The sequence below is a fragment of the Lissotriton vulgaris genome, chromosome 6, assembly GCF_964263255.1.
Source record: "Lissotriton vulgaris chromosome 6, aLisVul1.2, whole genome shotgun sequence".
NCBI classification, from domain to species: Eukaryota; Metazoa; Chordata; class Amphibia; order Caudata; family Salamandridae; genus Lissotriton; species Lissotriton vulgaris.
The window spans coordinates 1,630,138,822-1,630,159,209 of record NC_141694.1 but is presented as its reverse complement, the minus strand read 5'-3'; the positions used below and the strand labels follow the sequence as shown (position 1 = coordinate 1,630,159,209).

General features: G+C 47.7%; 1 protein-coding gene across 1 annotated transcript in view; it reads left to right on the top strand.

Annotated features, from left to right (window-relative positions):
- The window catches only part of DYNC2LI1 (dynein cytoplasmic 2 light intermediate chain 1), a 267,996-nt gene that overhangs the window by 148,897 nt on the left and 98,711 nt on the right, over positions 1–20,388 (top strand). The gene's annotated exons all lie outside the window — the stretch shown is intronic.

The window sequence follows — 20,388 nt, the reverse complement described above, 5'->3', positions numbered from 1 at the left end:
TGCAGCTATGTGGTGTAGGACCAAATGAAAGAAGGAAGAAAGGAAGGAATGTAGGGTGGGAAGGAGGCAAGAATAGAAAGAGAAAAAGATGGGTGAATGGAGATGGACGGATAGGCCGAAGGACGGGTGGCTTGGAGAGATGGATGAGTGGAGTGGGAGCAAGGGAGGATGGCTGGAGTGAAGGACAGATGGAGTGGATGGAATGAAAAGAGGCTTTAGAGAAGGATTAGTTAAAGGGATAATGGGCAGATAGATGAATGGATGGCTAGAAAGGTGAAAGATGGAGAGCATAGATTGAAAAAGGAAGGCTGGTTCTAGAGACAAGTAGATGAATGGATGATGGAGAAATGGAGAGAGGAAAGGGTGGGCGAATGGAGAGAAGGATGGATTCTGGGGTGGAAGGGTGTAGAGAATGCATGGAAGGAAAGATGGAGAAGTGGACAGATAGATGGAGAGGAAGACGCTGGAGGTAGGATGATGGAGAGAACCAAGGAAGGATGAATGCAGAGATGGATGATTGTGTTGAGAGAAGGATGAATGTATGAGGAGCAGGGAGGATGAATAGAGACAACGATGGGTGGATCAACAAATTAAAAACTTTGCTGAAGAAATATGCCACTGTGGAGATTCCACCATGCCTCCAGTGCATGCAGAAGCTTTCAATAGCTGCCAATCGAACAGTGCGTATTATTCAAGAGCCTATGCTTATCACACACTTTTTTTATTGGCACAGCTGCCTTTTGATTGACTGAACGCTTGGGTATGATGTACGAAACTATAATTCTGTTATTCGAAATAGCGATTATTAATGAATCGCAATTTCCGAATCTCAAAAGAGTATTTACATAATAGTGCGTGCATTAGCAAATTGTGATTTCTTAATATTTGCCATAGCTTAATACCGATTTTCAATCTGCTATTCAGTATGCATACTAAATTGCAAATATTTAAGTCACAGATTGCAAATGTTGCCACCACAATGAGTAATGACATCAGACAGAAAGTGTCTTGGAAACATTCATTTTGAGCCTATGTGAGGAGCACACCTTTCTGTTTCTTCTGTTGAACCTTGAAGGGCAAAGGAATGTCAAGCCAGGAGCAACACGAGGAGGCTGGGTGGGAAAGAAAATTAAAATGTAGGTACCAGAAACCTGAAATTTGGGGGAAGAATGTGTGGCCGAAAATGATAATGTATTTGGAAAGGCATCACTTACAGTGGAAGCGGCAACTAAAAATGATTTGTAGGCTTGTCGAATACTTAATTAATGCTGTGGCTAGGGTCAACAACACGAGTGTGGCAGAGGCATGTGTACGAATGATCCTCCAAGGCTCAAGACCTAAGGAAAAATTGCCAAACGTAGACCGAAGGCTGCACCCGTAGGTGGAGGACCACGGGCTGCAGCACTGCCATCTGCAATGAAAAAAGAATAGAATTTACTTTGCACCTGAGGCAGAAGTTTCAACAATTGACACATCAATTCTAAGACATAAACAATAAGTATAATAAAACAAAACCTTTATTTTAAAAGGTTTAAAACATAATTAAGGCAGCTGTAACACACACCTCAGCCTGCCCCTACCATTGTCCAAGTAGCCAGAATGGCACCAATTTCATGGAGGAAACCTGTTTCAAAACTGGTTTCCAGGGGGAGTTTAGCATTGCCAAGGACGCAGCTCAGGGGTGTGCCCAGAGCTCTGCACTGGGCAAGAAATGTTCTGCCCTTTTAGTTTTAGGTAGAGAGAGGCACTGGGATATAGTTTACTGTAAAAGACACAGCAAATGCTGCAAAAGTAGGTATGGATCCTCCCCCGTGAACTGTTGGTCCATTGGTTAGGGAGGAGCCAGGAACTCCCCCCACCTGCAGGCTGGCATTGGCCATAAAAGTGGCACACTCGGAATCGTCTTCAGAATATCTGTGGACTTTTGGAAGACAGAAGAAGGACTGAACCTGCTGTTGAACCTGTGGATAGAAACCCCAAGGGATACACCTGGTCCCCACTTGTACCCAGGACAGAAGAGTGGACTTCAAGGATTAGTTGGCTAGCCCCCTGTTCCAGGAACAAACAAGCTACAAGAAGCCCAAATCTTTGCTGACCATTTCCAACTAGCTTTGCCCCTGACCCTGCTGGTGGCTTCTGGGAAATTGAGTCCTAAAACCTGAGTGCTGCCCAAAAGGTCCTTAATAGTTGGCTGGTGTTAGAGTGTACCCTTTCTCTCTTTTAAAGTGCAAGACTGTACTCTTAAAAACTTTTTCTGAACTTTCTGCAAAAAGAAACAGAGGCTACTACTGGACTGCTGCTGAGCTGCAGCCGCCACCTTTGAACTGCCAGTTGGACTCAACTTACTGGTTTGACCTGCTCAAAAGATTCTGGCTTCGTCTAAGTCCCGAACGTAGAGGATTTCACATGGATCAACACTGAGCTGCAACCTGACGGCGACGCCTTCCTTATCCCTGACTTCGGACTATGCCTGCTTAGAGTTTACCGATATTGAGGGCTTCAAACTTCCTTCTAGCGCCAAGGCTCTCACTGTGGCACTACACTTTAGTTATCCGCTGTTTATGAGCACCTATTCTGATCCAGCTGGCACCTGACTCGCCGACGACCCCGTCAACAAAGCCTTTTCTCCAGAAAAACTACTAAGGGCCTGATTTAGATGTTGGCGGATAAGGTCCTGCTGTTGCATTTCCGATTGTCTTTCCGCCTGCTGCCTGATTTAGATTTTAGCCGGCCCGTGGCAGAAACACCACCACAGTACTGCCGCCTCCACCAGCAATTTTCATCCGCATCAACGGCACCATAGGCAGAAGCAACTGGCGGCGCAGGAGCCCTGTTGAGCTGATTTGGATGTGCTTTTCCGTCGAGGCAACTGTGGTGGGAATCCTTCCTGCTTTGAGTTGGTGGAATCAGAGGGAATGAGGTAAAAACCTACCTTTTTTACTGCTTCCTGCATCTGTTTCCATCTTGTACCCCATCTTCCAGGTCACTCCTTTGCTGCTACAACTCACCCACAATGCCAAACTACTCCGTTGTGGCCGAGATCTAAGGTAAGCTACTTGTACAATTATCTTACTATGTATAATGTGCTGCCAATTGCCGTAGCCTTGAGTATTTCTGCATTGTTCTTACATGCAATATTTTTCTTAAGTGTAATGCAGTGGTATTAATTTTCCTACTTATCAAGGTAAATTGACATACCTGTATTGACATTTAAAAACATATTTGTTGTTGTGGTGTTTAGGGGTGTTGTACTAGTGGTGCCTGTGGGTGGGCATTCAATAGTGTGTGTATGTTGTGTGAGTGGCATGAAATATGTAGCACATAGGGATATAACATATTGTCTACATATGTATTTCATGCAAACATGACAAATATGTGTATTTACACATTAATAGTTGTACGTACCAGACTCCACTCCACCAGGAACTCACTCAGACAACAAACTGCCACTATGACACCGCCAGCACAATGGGAGCATCTAAATCGGCTCGTCACAAATTCGCCAGCGTGGCGGCGACACAGTACTGTTAGCCAGCAGAGAAGACTGCAGTGGAGGCAGTCTACTGTCTGTTTCCGCAACATCTAAATACAGTAGACTGCCGTCAGCTTGGCAAAGTACTTGGAACCGTGGCGGGATGACGGTAGTCCAGCCAAGATCTAAATCAGTCCCTAAGTCAAAAAATAAATTTTCCACCTGGATGAACCTGGTCCATGTATCCAACCTGCACACCATCGTGGTCAACCTTAACTTTTTTGACCCTGCTGTGAGTAATCCCATCATATGCCTCGGAGTGGTTGGCATGCTTCTATAATATATTTTTTAAAACATCCAGCCAAAATATTGTATCCACAGTTTAGTATACCACAATATGATGAAGGTAAGTATATAAAGGTAAGTATAGTTTTATTTACTTTCTTATCTATTTATCTTGATGATATATGTATTCAACGTACATAGAAGTGGAGTTTAGAATAGCAAATCAATACTTCCCTTTGTGCATGCATAATACTCTATTAGTCAATGTTCTGTACCTAGCAGTCCTGCAATGTGTGCCCTCTATTGGGAATTCCTCTGATGGGCTCACTACTGGAATAATTGTCAAAGACATTAGTTGCTAAGGACTATTTTCATCGATCAGAAGTAGCTCTGTGTATAGAACAAAAACCTGCTTTATTGAAAAGCAGTCCATCAATCTTGCCACTTCTTATTTGGTCTCTTTGGCAGTGGCTCCAATAGATGCAGCCAAGGCCTTTGTCAGAGTATGCTGGGCATATCTCTGGGAGGTTTTGGCAACACTAGGTTGTAGCCTGTGTTTTATTTTGAGCCTCCACAGACTATATGGAAGCACGTCTGCCCCAATCCTATTTAATGCAGCATTTTTAGAAGTATGAGGGAAGGTTACCCTTTTCCCCTCTCATTTTCCCCTCTCCTGTTCGACATCTATATCGAACCTTTTGCTTAGTTACTCAGAAGGTATCAACAGGTTGTCGCATTTTCCTTGAAGCACTATAGGAAGAAGATAGCTCTCTATGCCAATGACCTTATAACCTACACATCAGATCCTGCTAAGACTATCGCCACAATAGAAAAGCTAGTTGATAAGTTTGGGGCTCTATCAGAATATTCTGTGAATAGCGCCATGTCAGAGATTATGTATTGGAACATACCTAATTGGGATAGGAATGTAAAAACTGAGATCAGATAATTAGGCATTTCCGTAGTCCACTCATTGGAAGTAATCCTGACTCACAATTTAGGGAAGGTGGTAAAGGAGGTTTATTTGCTGATTACCAGGTGGAGGAATCTCCTGTTAAAAATCGATGGCCGGGTAAATGTAATTAAAGTGTTGATACTACCAAAGTTGACATACCTTTTAAACTGTATCCCATGTAAGTTTCCTAGAACAGTTATTGCTAAAATACAGGGGAAGAGGTCAAGGCCTTTAGTGGAGCCAGCCTTTCCTGGAAAGAAATTGAGGCGAAGTTTGAAAAAAGGGGGCCCTAGCATGACCATATTTTAGTTTCTACTGTATGGCTTTCCAATTCAAGAACTTTATAATGCTCTTTGGGACCCCAGACAGTTTGACTTGAGGTAGGAACTTAGTAGAAATGATCATGAAGCTCAGACCTACAGCTTTCCTATATAAGTTTGGGCTCAATAAATATTTGTAAAAGTCCACCTGAAAGTTTTGAAGGCTGCACTCAGTCTCTGGTATAGAGTCAGGAAGATCTGGAGTATTAATTACTACTCAGGTTTCTCACTGGTTTGGGGTTACACAGTTACCCCAGAGTGTTTAATAGATGCTTTGTGCCATCCCCTGATAACAGGTGGGATAACAACTTGGGGGGAATTATTTATAGTACATGGGCTATTACCCTGGGAAGCACTTAAAGTTAGGACTGGGGGTTCCTTATCTAGATTTAAATATTTGTAGCTCTACTCCTGGAATGCAAGTAGCAAACAGGAGATTGGGGGAGCTTTGGAATTTGAGGCACACCTGCAAGATGTGTGGCCTATCTTTAATGTAGTAATGGTATGGAGGATTTCTTCAAACGTAATAGGGTTGCTCAGCTTATCTTTATCAGAGTTTAGCAGTACAGGGAGTTGCAGGTCTGAGAGAAAGATTTCTACAAGTTCTTCGCTCAATGTTAAATCTTCAGAATAGAGATCTTGGAAGAATTGGGCGAATGCTTCCTCAATCTCAGCATCCTCTGAGATGATTTTTCTAGAGGTCGGGCATTTAAGGACTTTTATCATATTCCTGGTGTGTTCTACCTTGGTTTTCCACGCCAGGAATTTGCCACATCGCTCCCCATATTCATGATGAGACAACCTGCTCACTTCCCACTTTGGTTTAGTTATTGCTTCTAGATAGTCTGCTAACTCATTTTTTGCCATGGTTAGTTTTTGTATGTTATTTAAATCATTCAGAGCATGTTCTAACGCCACCTGTTTTAGATGCTTTGTCGCTTCTAGAATTCTAATTTCCTCCCTCATTTTCCTATTCTGGGCTATTGAGAGAGAAGTTAATATGCCTCTCAAAAAAAGCTTTATATGTACTCCAAACTATGTGTGGGAATGCAGAGTTTGTATTAAATAGAAAGAATTCATTTGTATCTTTTTTTAGCCTATCAAAGACTAGTGGCTCTAAGAGTATTGAGCGATTTAATATCCATCTACATGGAGATGGAATTTCCACGAGGACGGCTGAATGATCGGACAGATGTTCTGGGACGTGACTAACTTTAGTTGTGTTCTTGCTAGTGGGGAGATCTACCAGAAAAAAATCGATCCTAAATCAGAGTCCACATTTTTTATTATAAAAGGTAAAGATCCCCCCCCCCGATGTCTCAGAGTTACGTCTTTTCATTCCTCATATATCTAGGAGCCCCATATCTGACATCAGTTGTATCAGGACCTTTCTAGTGCTCTGTGTAGCCCCTGCTGCTCTTTTGGACGTTGAATTGTGCCTAGGATCTAAAACTATGTTGAAATCCCCCCCACCCCATTATAATAGGATCATTAACGTCAATTAAATGGAGAAACAAAGCTTATAAAGAGGCTGGGTCATCCGTATTAGGGCCATAATATCCACAAAGGCAAACCAAGAGCCATGTGGATCTACAGTAACATTCCCTAAAATTGCTTGCATTGTCTTTTAAAAAATAATAGCAACTCCTTTTGTTGGGCAAGTGTGGGTGGTATAAACGCAATGCTCTATCCATTTTTGATTTTTAATTATCCCTAACCATTCTTCTTTACATAAGTGTGACTCTTGAATAAGCATAAAATCATAGTCCAAGAGCCGCAAGTATTCTAGGATTTTCCTTCTTCTAAGAAGAATCCTAAGCCCATTCACATTCCAGGATAAGATTTTCAATTTTTTTAGGCTCTTAGGTCTACCCAAGTCTGTCATAGGAAAATAAGTTGTGTTAGACCTGGCATAATTGGCTGAGTTTCCCTTCCCTTTTGACGGATTGCCTCATCTGTTTTGATATGTTTTTGCTGGATTTATGCTTTGGGCACTGTGCCACTGCTAATCAGTGCCACAGTGCAAGTACTCCCTATGTTAAATAATGTACTAATTGGTTATTCCATGATTGGGTTATTTGATTTACCTGTCAGCTCCTAGTACAGTGCACCATGTGTGCCCAGGGCTTGTAAATCAAATGCTGCTAGTGGGCTTGCAGCACTGGTTGTGCCACTCACAGAAGCAGCTTGTAAAGTGTGTCTCAGGCCTGCCATTGCAAGGCCTGTGTGCAGTCTAGCACTGCCATGTCGACTTGGCCAAGTGCACCCGCTTGCCAGTCCCTAAACCTTCCCTTTGCTTCATATTAGACACCCCTATGGTAGGCCGAAGGGCAGGGTGCATTGTAAGTATAAGGTAGGACATGCTCTGATGTGTGTAGCATGTTCTAATAGTGAATGACAGCCATTTTCGTTAATTACTATTGAAGGCTACCTGTTCTCATAGTTTCAGGTTGGGCCACCAGCACTCATTTTAGGGATTGGCACTTATTTTCCCTCAACAAGCTTTGACCCAGAGCAAGAAAATGAAAAAAACACAAAAGGGTGGGAAAAAAGAGCAAGAGAAAGACAGGAAAAAAATAATTGGAGAAACGGAGAAGACTGGAATCTGAAAGAGTGCGATAAATGGGCAGGGAGTGTCACGTGATAGATTACGGAAGCATGAGGTGGAATCAAGACTACGCGGCCTTGGTATTTGGCACACCAACATACAGTAGCCCAAGCTGCAAGCTTCTAGTGAAACTTTGTGCCTCATCACTTGCGGTGATCTCTCCAGGAGGGGAGCCGTGCGAGTGCTAAAATGGCGGCCAGGGCTCGGCTGTAGCAGGGACAGGTCTGCTCCACAGGAGGAGCGGTGCGGCACCTGGCCCCAAACGGAAGCATCGGAGGCTTGAAGACAGCGGCGGTAAGCCTCTAGAAGAGCATTGAGGGGCTTATAGACACGTAGGACATTGCGAGGTACAGTACACTCCCTGCCTGACTCTAAGATGGCGGCCGCGCTGCCCCCAAATGGTGGTTAACGCTGCAGAATGATTCCCCATCACCCAAGAGGAATGCTTGCCTCGCCGGGGGAGCGCGCCTGGAGGGAGGAACGGCAATGTCCCCTCTTTGAATACCGCGAGGCTACAGGCGGCAACATTCGGGAGTGAATAGCTGGTCCCTGCCCCCAGGTGCACTGCTGCTCCGGGGGAACTCTTCATCTCCATGACCACGGAGCCACCCCGCTCCTTGCCCACATGCAACGGCCTCCTCACCAACTGCTTCCCTGCTTAATGGATACACCCTCGGCAACAGGAGGTACGTGAAACTCCTGCTGGCCTCTTCTTCTTTGCTTCCCTGGTCTGCATTAGCCATCACACACAGCCTCCACCTTACCTCAAGCACCTCTTACAGGAGTTGATCCCTCCTCCTGACAGAGTGATTTCTGAGATATCTCGAATCTGGCCATTATTACCTGCGGTGGGTCAGGGGCGGTGCTACTGGGGTACTGTGGGGAGACCTGGTAGATCCAGTGGCGGCGTGGATTTATATCTCTCCTCCCTATGTGACAAGGTGGGGACTAGACCTGGAGTCCATGTAATATCCTGACGGAGTTGTGACCTTTCGTGTGGCCTCATCCTTATGCTGCCAAAGAAGGGGACAAGTAAGACGCCCAGCAAACTGTCAGACCTTTTTGCGTCTAAAGTCAAGCGCCCAACTTTGCGAGGTGATACGGAAGGGGCAACCATGGTTATCACGAAGGCTGATCTACTGTCCATGTTTAAGGACTTGAAATCTGAACTGCGTACAGAACTGTGAACAGGGTCCAAGGATGCCTGACCCCATCATGGCCTTTAAAGATGACTTCGTCCCCCCCACCTCCCCCTGCTGAACTTTGACGTATTCTACCCGTCTTAGACTGTGCCTACCCTTTTGAGAACATCTGTAATTCTTTCTTTCCTCCCCGCTCTACTCCTCTCCCCTTGCCTGTTACTGATCTATGCCTCACCTGGTCCTGGAATTAGTCCCCACCCTGTTTACCTGTTAATTTTCCCTTGTAATTTGAGATCTAGCTATTTTGTCTGAAACCCGATGGAGCTACCTGATTTAGCTATAGGGGAGAAAGGTCAGGGATTCCCTCCTTGGACGTCACCTACCCAGTCGGTCTTTAGCTAGACTTCCTTTCATCTCTCCTGTCATCTCTTCATGTATCCTCCTTCTAGTTATGTTTCTCCTTCTCTCCTCTCTCAATGTTTTGAGACTGAACTATTTTGACTGATGCCCGATGGAGCTACCTGGTTTAGCTATAGGGGAGATGGGCCTTGAACTCCCCCCTTGGTCGTCACCTACCCAGTCGGCCTTTAGACAAACTTCTTTTCGTCTCTCCCTCTATTTACGTCTCTCCTTCTCTCCTCTCTCAATGTTTTGAGACTGAACTATTTTGTCTGATGCCCGATGGAGCTACCTAGTTTATCTGTAGGGGAGATGGGCCATGGACTCCCTCCTTGGTCGTCCCCTACCCAGTCGGCCTTTAGGCAGACTTCTTTTCGTCTCTCCTTGTTGTCTCTTCCCCTTTCCTCCCGTTCTCACCCTCCCCTGTATGCTCCATTATTCTGCCCTCCATGTTCTTTAAATGTTTCCCATCGAGACCTAGCTTTTTGGCAAAAGCCTCGGGGAGCTACCGGATAGCTATAGAGGAGTCTCTCTATTTATATCTCTACTTCTCTCCTCTCTCAATGTATTGAGACTGAACTATTCTGTCTGATGCCCGATGGAGCTACCTGGTTTAGCTATAGAGGAGATGAGCCGTGGATTCCCTCATTGGTCATCACCTACCCAGTCAGCCTTTAGACAGATTTCATTTTGTCTCTCTTTGTTGTCTCTTCCCCTATCCTCCCTTTCTCACCTTCCCTGTTCCCTCCCCTCTACGCTCCATTTATTTTGCCCGCCATGTTATTTAAATGTTTCCCATTGAGACCTAGCTATTTGGCCATAGCCCGGTGGAGCTACCTGATAGCTATTGAAGAGATGGGTTTTTGGGACTTCCCCCTCGACCGTCACCTACCCAGCCGGTCTTTGGGCAGACTTTACTTCGTCTTTCTGCCATTTCTCCCTCCCATCCTGTTTTTCTGAGAACCTCTTCCCTCGACACCTGAGACTGAACTTTTTTTGTCTGATGCCCGATGGAGCTACCTGGTTTAGCTATAGGTGAGATGGGCCGTGGATACCCTCCTTGGTCATCACCTACCCAGTTGGTCGTTAGACAGACTTCTTTTTGTCTCTCCTTATTGTCTCTTCCCTTATCCTCCCTCTCTCACCTCCCCTGCCCCCTCCACTACTTTTCTCTCTCCTTTCTCTCCTCTCCTAATTGTATTGCCTATTTTTTGGGATTTATTGTGTAATTGTTGAACTTTTTCTGTTACATTGTTGATTCTCATGTAAAGCGCTCTGATGCCTCCGGGTCTAGTCAGCGCTATATAAAACTCTTTTAAATAAATAAATAAATAAATAGAATGGGCAGTTAGATTATTACATTCTTATAATCCTAACTGACTTAGGGAACATGGTAGAAATTCGAATTTTGTATCCCTGAACTCAGAATAATAAAATACATCTTTTAGTACAGTTTATTTTAATATTCTGTGTTTGCCAATACCACTTTTAGAAAGTAGGTATTTGCATGCCTAACCATTTGAGCCTGCCTCTGCTGGGTTGTGTATTCCTTGTCTGGGTTTGTGAGTGACAGGGCTGGGGGATTCCAGGAGACAGGCTGGTGCAGCCCAGTGGTGAAGAGAGAGATCTGCATCTAGATGGGAGGGAGGAGTTGCCACTGGGACCTGAATAAATCTGGGCCTTCCCTCTACCATGCTGGTTCCACCCCATGTGACTTGTCTGATGTCTCTGCCCTGCACTGTGAAAGGAGAGGAGGAATCATGTCAACATGGTGGTGTGGTTCACTGGCTAGAGGCGGCAGACCCGGGAGCAGAAATCGGCAGGGACCAGGGTTTAATTCCTGACGCGGCAGGGTCGTGGACTTGGGTCGGCGGACTCGATAATTCTCACTTCGGTGCCTACTCTAATCAGGGGTCCCACTCGACAACTCTGGGCATTAACTTGCCTAATCTCCACAACGGCCCCACCAACGCCGGGGATGCCTGGCTCCACCTTGGGGACTCCCAGCAGGGGCCATCCCACAGGGAAAGCCAGGACAGGTTCCCCAGCGTTATACAGCGCCAGGAAACCTATGGGTAGCAGTGGGCTTTACAAGCTCAAACATTAACAGAGTGCTCCAGAGCTGTATCTTCCCTCCCCTGTGCTGGCTCCACCTCCTGTGGGGTGGCTGATGTCTCTGTCCTGCACAGTGAAAGGAAGAAGAGAGTCAGGTAAACAAAGTGCTCAGGAACTGGTTTGGACTAGGCAGAGGCCTCTCTGCCTTCAGATAACAAAGGATTTTGGGGTATAAATATTGGGACCCTGATCCCAAGAAATAGAGAACTTCTGGACAAGAAACCTTTCTGCCAATGAGAAGAACCAAGGAAGCTGCAGGAGTTGTACTGCCCCTCTGCCAGTGTGCTGTTTGCTGGGTTGGCCTGCAGTGATTGCTTCATTGCCAAGGGAAAGGAGAAGGATCTTTGTAAGGACTTTTATCTACAGAATATTCTCCAAGGGCTTGAACTGTGCTTGCCTCCTGCTGAAGTCTCAGGGACAAAAGACTTTACCTCCAGCTCTCTCCTGAATTCCCTTGCTGGGAATTCTGACTCCAGTCACTTGCGTGCTGCTGGGAGCTGGAAGCGCGACGCATCGAGAAGAAGCGTGTTGCCGCCGCAGCTGAAATCATCGCAACGCCGGAGAAGCGAGCCTTCGTCGCATCTTCCTGGAAGCGTGTGTTCATCGAAGCTGCCTGCTGTCGCATCACCAGAGAAGCGTGACGCCATTGAGAGAGTCGCCATCGCATCACCAGAGAAGTGTGTCGCAGGGCCTGTCGCGGCTCCTAAGTATAGAGACATCGCAAGGCTGCCAGGGCATCATCGCATCGCCGCATCAAGGGCGCCATCTTCTTGCATCGCAACCGGATCGTCGCATCGCATTAAGGCGCCATCTTGGGTACCGCAATGGGCCCGCAAGCCGAGACCCGACTTCACCTCCGCACCGGTAAGGCTCATGACGAGTCCCCTACTCTGTGGAAGCATTGAGGAAGGACGCAACCATTGCCCCGGGTCACTGAACCGATGCCTCTCCCCTTTTGCAATTCTTTTGTTCGCTTTGCGTTACGCATCCAGGTACTTTGTTGAGAACTTTGTCGCATTTACCAACAACTTGAACTAAGAGACTTTAATCATCTTTTAAGTAATCTTAAGTGTAGTATTGTGGATTTATGTCGTTTGTGGTCTTGTGTTTAAGTCTATATAAAGAGCACTTATTTTTATAAAACCTACCTTGTGTCCATCTGTAGTGTTATCACTGTATTACTGTGTATATTCACAAATGCTTAACACACTGCCTCTGAGATAAGCCTGCCTGCTCGTGCCAAGCTACCAAGGGGGTGAGCATGGGTTATTAAGGAGTGTAATCCCCTTATCCTGACTTAGAAGTAAGGGCCCCTATTTGGACAAAGGTCAATACCATTGCCAACTAGAGACACCCGATCTAACAAGTTGTATAAGCATGTTTCTTGTATATCTCTCAGAAGAAAAAAGTTAACATTTCACTCAATTGAGAGAGTGCTTTTATTCGCAAATGAGGACATTTTTTTCCCCATATGCTCTGGCAGTGTCCTTCAATCCAGTCCTTTTGGCAAAATGTGGGTAAGATCATCTCTGATATTATGGGTAGAGAAATTGGGTTGACCGTATCTTCAGTTATTTTTGGCGTGATCCCAGGTGGGGTGGATAATCAAATGTTCTCCAAAACCCAGAAGGCTCTTTTCTGTGTTCTTATCCTTTTGGCACGAAGGGAGTTGTGTGTTTAAATGGATCCTTCCTTCTTCCCCCACTAAAATTGAATGGATTGGTTCAATACAGAGAATTTCACAACTTGATTGTGCAAATAAGCGGGTTAAGAAAACAAAATTCTGGCACCTTTGGGACACTTGGTTTAACAACTATGTCTCTAGTTTCTCTTCACGGAACAAAACTTTCAAAAACTTTTTTTACTGGCACTCTTTTGTTGGGCTTACTCTCTCATTCCTATTTAAGTAAGAAAGTAACTGGTGTACTCAATGGTCTAATGATTACCAACTTGCTGTACAGGCTGTTATGATGGCGGTTCAGTTATCTCAACACACTCGCCTGTAAAAGAATTGGGGCCATGGTCAATCCAGGAGGTTTTGCTCTTACGACTGATCCCGGGCTAAAACTTATCCATCCTCCGGTGCGGAGTGACCAGGCTCTTTCTTGCCTCTTACTGGTTTGATTGGAACAGTCCAGTACAAACTGCCAGGCCAGATCCTCCCTAGACTGGAAACAAGAATCCTAGGACTGGTTATGGGGTTTCACCCCTCATCAGCCAGGCTATTTTGAATCCAGTGGCATATTGAGCAAGGAACCCACGTTTGGGCATACCCTCGGCCACATAGGCCAATTAGGGCAAATATAGTAAACACAACAATATGTGGAAATTTTGGGAGATACAGTCAAGCTGAGCTCCACACTGGTATTCTTCGGGGGTAGACACTGTATCATAGAGCCTCCTGAACATATCACAGCGGTGTTTGTTGTTTTACCTATTGCTCTTTGCTAGAAGGGAGATCTGTAAAGATGAGCTAAATCCGATACCTCCCTCCCCTGAGTCATGGCTAACCGCTTCACACTGGACTTGCAGATTAGACCTACAGAATACTCCAGGCAGGGCTGATACTATTTAGACGCGTTTCTTGAGGTGAAACGGTATGTCGGCTCTGGAAAATCGAGCAGTCCCATGATTACACCTAAGTATCAACGTGACACAGGTATCTGAAAGAGACTATTAGTTATAGATTCCTTACCCTAGAATTACCCCCAGGTGTCAGACTGGGTCTGGCGACATTTTTTCATGGCTGTACCCCTGCACATCGGTAGGGGGCATCAGTCAACTCTGTGTTCCTCGTCGGGTCCTGATCGCTGAGGTGACGTTGCGGTATCTACTTAGATGCCGCCCTCACGCGCTGATGTCAGTTCTTTCTTTTTCTGTGCCAGCAAGCTCAGATCCGGAGAGAATGGTAACTCTAGTCATTTTTTCACTGCCCTTTTTCGACTTTTGTCGATATCTTTTTCGAGTCATTCGACTCCTGGTGCATAGGGATGTCACATCGGCTCCTGCCACAAGCTGATGTCGGTGAGGGACCCATATCTAGTGTGCCCCCGGCAGTCGGGTCTGCGCCTCTCGAGGTCCCGGTCAAGAGGGAGGTCATGGGACCAGTCACAGAGCCATCACCACCACTCCTCGTCAAAGTCTTCGTCTTCGGGGAAGTCGAAGCACAAAAAGAAGGCGAAGAAGCACCTTCGTCCTTCTTGTTCTCCCCGTCCGTTGACCGACGTGACGCAGGATGCGGAAGGTAGTCATCCGGCTCTGCCCGGGGAGCCTGTTGGGTCGGCTCCGAGCCTCCCTCCCTTCCCAGGAGCCGGAGCGACCCCTGCCCAACTTCGTAGCTTTTACAAAGCACTCCACTCCATCTTTGGGCAGCCCGACTCTGCCGGCATGCCTTCTGGCCCCATGGACACGGCTGAGGGCTCTAGGACATGAGGGCTCTAGGCCATCGATGCTGGTGGCTTCGGATCCTGCGCCGCAGGACCCCGAGGGATCCAAGCCTGGATCCGGTTCCGCGCCGGTCGACCTTATGATACCTCCGGCGCAAATCCATTGGCTACACCTCCGCCCCTTCCTAAGCTGGTTGTGTTCCCAACCGACGTCGACCCCGGCCTCCCCCTTGACTACTTTTGTATCCTTGTTCTACCCTGATGTTCCCTATCGCCCTGAGTGGCAGCCAGGGGAGGTTGAGGAGGACTTGGAGGGGTCTGTGGACCCTCTGGCAGACCAGTTGGAAGAACCGGACTGGAGAGAGGAGTTTGGTGAAGCCAGTGGTCTGGACACTTCTCCAGACCTTGGCATGCTTATTCCCCATACCCTGCCTGCGGAGGAGGGAGCCTCTTAAGCTCTGGTGTTGCTTAGGGTGGCTGAGGCCTTAACCTTGAGCTTCCTACTGTGGCGGTCAGGACCAACCTCCTGCCCGAGGTGCTTGAACCAGCAGCGGCCTCTTCGGAGCCTCTGTTGTTTTTCAATAAGGCCCTCACGGACATACTTCTGGGCACTTGGTCCAAGCCCAGCACAGGGACTCCTGTGAATAGTATGATTGCTTGACGCCACCATCCGGCCCCGGGTGACGCCATTTTCCTCTCCCAACACCCCACACACAAGGGCACATTCCCTACTGCTCCACCTGATAGGGAATCCAAGAAGCTGGATCACCTTGGGAAGAAGATGTTTTCTTCCACCAGCTTAGGACTGTGGTCGGTGAACACTGCATGTCTTTTGGGCTGCTACACCCACTCTTTGTGGGACACAGTCGTGTAGGTGCTGCCACAGTGCCCGGAGGAGGCCCAGTCCGTGCTGTCCCGTGCAGTTGCCAAGGGGAGCGATGCAGCGAAGTTCGCCATCTGATGTGGGCTGGACACTGCTGACTCGCTAGAAAGGATGATTTCAACGTCGGTAGCCCTGAGATGCTACGCCTGGCAGAGGTCAACTGGCTTTTCAGGTGATGTCCAAGCTACTCTTTTGAACATGCCTCTTGATGGCTGTCGCTTGTTTGGCGACAAAGCAGACAAAGCGCTCGAGCCCTTTAAGCATTCCAGGTCTACGGCCAGATCCTTGGGCCTCGATATCCACCTCTCATCCCGCAAAGTCTGCTTTTTGCCCCTTTAGTGGCTACGGAAGGAGTGCCCCACCACATTCCGCCCAGAGCCACAGCCCTGCGCAACTGTTCAGCCTCTGTGCGGCTTGGGACGTGGGACCCAGTGTTGTGGGTTCGGGGGCCAGCGGGTGGTCCAGTCCACCAGTGCTCCCTCTGCAGCAGCCTCCAAACCTTCCTAGTCTGACCATTCATGGCCACCAGTTGCCAGTGGGCAGCAGGGTTCGCCATCACCTCCCTCACTGGCAGAACATCACGTTGGACAGGTGGGTTTTGGAGGTAGTCTGAAGGGGCTACTCCCTCTCCTTTGAGACTACTCCTCCAGCCATGCCACCTACATTCCATCGCATGTCGGAGGATCACTTGGCAATTCTCCGCCAGGAAGTTAGGGCTCTCTTGGCCAAGGGAGCCATTGAGCGTGTCCTTGTGCCAGTAGTAGGTCATGGTTGCTACTCCCACTACTTTCTGGTACCTAAGGACAAAGGCCTGCGTCCTATCTTAGATATCAGGGATGTCAACCGCTTCCTCCGGAAGGAGAAGTTCAAGATGTTGACATTGGATCAGGTTCTGTCTGCTCTCGACCCTGGAGGCTGGATGGTAGCGTTGGACTTGCAGTACGCCTATTTCCACATCCCCGTCTTGCCAGCCCACAAGTGTTACCTACGGTTCACGGTAGGCCCCAAGGATTTTCAGTTTATTGTGCCCCCTTTGACCTCACCAACGCCCCTCGGGTGTTCACGAAAGTGATGGCGGTGGTCGCAGCTCTTCTCTGCAGATCAGGGGTTCCAGTCTTCCCCCTATCTCGACCACTGACTGTTGAAGGCGGGCTCTCCCCAGGCTGTCATCTCCCACCTCCAGACTAAAGCGGACCTCCTGCCTTCATTGGGTTTTACTATCGACGTGCCAAAGTCACACCCAATTCCCTCTCAGAAGCTCCTTTTCATCGGACCGGTTCTGGATACAACACAGTTTCTGGCTTATCCTCCTGAACAGCGAGTCCGGGATATTTGGGTTATGATTCCGCTCTTTCAACCTCTATCCCATGTTTCGGTCAGAATGACCCTGCGGCTGCTGGGCCTCATGGCCTCCTGCATCCTCCTGGTGGATATGCGGACTCTGCAGTAGGACCTGAAGTTCCAGTGGGCACAGCATCAGGGGAATCTTTCTGATTGCATCCAGATTTCGGAGGGCACTGCACACCATTTGCAGTGGTGGCTAACGAACCAGGATTGGGTCAACTGCAGATCCCTTTCCCTTCCCCAGCCAGAGTTCACAGTGGTGAGAGATGCATCACTTCTGGGGTGTGGCGGCCACATGGGAGAGGCGGAGATCAGAGGCCTCTGGTCTCCGGCAGAGTCTGGGCTCCACGTCACCTTCTGGAACTTTGGGCGATTCGTCTTGCACTGGAAGGCATTCCTTCCCTTTGTCTGGGGAAGAGTAGTGCAGGTGTTCACAGACAACACCACCTCCGTGTGGTACTGCAACATACAGGCTGGGGTGGGGTCGTGGACCCTATGTCAAGATGCTCTCTGCCTTTGGACATGGCTGCAACATCAGAGCATATCTCTAGTTGTTCAACACCTGGCAGGGTCGCTGAACGCCAGGGCGGAGGAACTCGGCCACTGGTGTATGATGGTTCACGAATGGCGTCTTCACTTGGAGGTGGTGCAAGGTTTCTTTCAGCAGTGGGGAGAGCCTTGGTTAGATCTATTCACCACCAAAGAACACGCGCAATTTCAGCAGTTCTGCACGTTGAAATTTCCAAGGTGGCACTCGCTCTGCGACGCTTTTCATCACAAGTGGAGTTGCAGTCTTCTATATGCCCCTCTTTCTGAGGTTCTTTTGTTCCTCCTTTCCTTGGCCCAGCAGGGCTCTGCTCTGGACACCCTTAAGGGCTATCTCTCGGCCATTTCAGCCTTTATTCGGCTTCCTGATCAGCCTTCTCTTTTCAAGTCCCCTATTGTAAATAGATTTCTTAAGGGCATTACTCACCTCTTTCCTCCTATTCCTTTCGTAATGCCCCAGTGGGACTTGTACCTGGTCTTGACTTACCTTATGTGCACTCCTTTTGAGCCGCTACATAATTGTCCTCTCAGACTCTTAACTGCTTTTCTGGTTGCCATCACCTCTGCTCGCAGGGTGAGTGAACTATAGGCTCTGTCTTCTATGCCTCCTTTTCTTTCCTTGCTGTTCATCCAGACAAGGTTGTCCTTAGAACTTGAACTTCCTTTCTACCCAAAGTGTTTACCTCTTTCCACATTGGACAGACCATCAATTTGCCCATCTTCTTCCCGCCCCCGCATCCTTCAAAGGAGGAAGAGAGGCTCCACCGTCTGGATTCAAAAAGCGCGCTATCTTTCTATCTGGATCGCACGAAAAAATTCTGGGTGGATGATCAACTCTTTGTTGGCTATGTGGGTGCCAAGAAAGGTCAGGCTGTGTAAAAATGGATCATCTATCGGTGGGTCATTCTTTGCATCAAAATTTGTTATTTCATGGCAAAGAAGGATCCTCCAGTGAACTGCGCGCCCTTTCCACCAGGGCGACTGCAGCCCCTACTGTTTTTTGACGTGGAGTCCCCTTCAAGGACATCTGCCAGGCAGCCACGTGGGTATCTCTGCACATGTTCACGAAACACTACTGCCTGGACAGGCAAGTCCCGAGAGACGGCTACTTTGGCCGTTCAGTTCTCCAGGACTTTCTGGTGTGAACTTAGTCGCAGACCCGCCTCCGGGGTTAGTATTGCTGGGGTATCTATTTTAGGGTAAGGAATATTTAACTAATAGTCTCTTTCAATTGAACAAGTTACTTACCTTCAGTAATGAAATATCTGTAAGAGTCATATATTAGTTATAGATTCCTTACCGTCCCACTCATCCTCCCCGTTCTGCGAACTGACTTCCAGGGAAAGGGACTCCCTTTCAGGGACCTAGTTTTGTGCACCACTGGTCAGTGTCTTGCATGGCTCTGTGCTTCCGGTGTGGAATGTCGTATAAAGAACTGACGTCAGCGCGCGAGGGCGGCCTCTAAGTAGATACCGTAACGTCATCCCGGCGATCACGATGACGACGAATGTGAGTCGACCGACGCCACCTGCCGAACCGCAGGTGTACTGCTATGAAAAAATTCTCCGGATCCAGTCTGTCGACTGGGGTTAATTCTAAGGTAAAGAATCTAAAAACGAATATATGTCTCTTACGGATATATCATTACCAAAGTTAAGTAACTTGTTCTTTCAACCCGGTCTTGTATGGAGAGGCTAAGTAAGTGCACCAGGCAAGAGACCGATCCACCATTGTATTTGAGCCTGAGATTGCAGGAGCTGTGGTGCTATGTGGACAAAAAAAACACTGGCCATATACACTAATAATAAACTAATTATTATAATAATTGCGACATTGTGATGTTTTTTTCAGTTATTCTGTGCCTAAATTAATTAATGCAAAAACAACAGTAGATGGACAGAATGCAGAACAATGTCATACATTCACCCCAATACAGAGATCTGGGCTTATATCCTCGTTTTCTTTGCTCACCATGCCATTCCAGTTTGTACCCAGCCATATGCAAATCAGTCTTGACCCTGTGCCCCATGGGAACAGTCCACCCCGAACTGCCAAGCCAGGTCCTCCCTGGACTGGAAATAAGCATCCTTGGACCGGTTTTGGGCTTTCATCCCTCATCAGCCAGGATAGCTTGATTCCAGTGGCATGGGGAGCACGGGACTCATGACTAAGCATACCCGTCCCACTCGGGGTGACAAATGCAAAAACAACAGTTGATGGATAGAATGCAGAACAATGTCATACATTCACCCCAGTACAGAGATCTGGGACTAAATCTATTGTTTTTTTGCTCACCATATCATTCCAGTTTGAACCCAGCCATATGCAAATCAGTCTTGACCCTGTGCCCCATGGAAACAGTCCATCCCAAACTGCCAAGCCAGGTCCTCTCTGGACTGGAAACAAGCATCCTAGGACCGGTTTCTGGCTTTCAGCCCTCATCAGCCCGGATAGCTTGATTCCAATGGCATGGAGATCAGGGGACTCACATCTGAGCATACCCGTCCCACTCGGGGTGACAAATGCAAAAAAAACAGTTTCAGCCCTCATCAGCCAGGAAAGCTTGAAACCGGTCCTAGGATGCTTGTTTCTGGTCCAGGAAAGACATGGCTTGGCAGTTCGGGCTGGACTGTTCCATGAGGCACAGGGTCAAGTTGATTCCTGAAGTGGCCGAATAAAGAGCCCCCCCTTTACTAATGAGAGGGCGCTTCCATCGCTAATTATCATTTCATCCCTCCGCATCATATAATGGACTCGCGGAAGACCCGAGGAATCCCCGCCCCCTCTTCAGGGCTGACATTCACAGGTGCGTCGTGAGGGCGTCCAATGGATGGCTAAAGTGCGCCCCCACCCCCATACACACACGCGCACATACACACATCTTCTCTGTCCCTCCACACCCCTGAAAATCCAGAACAGGTGCCATTAATCAC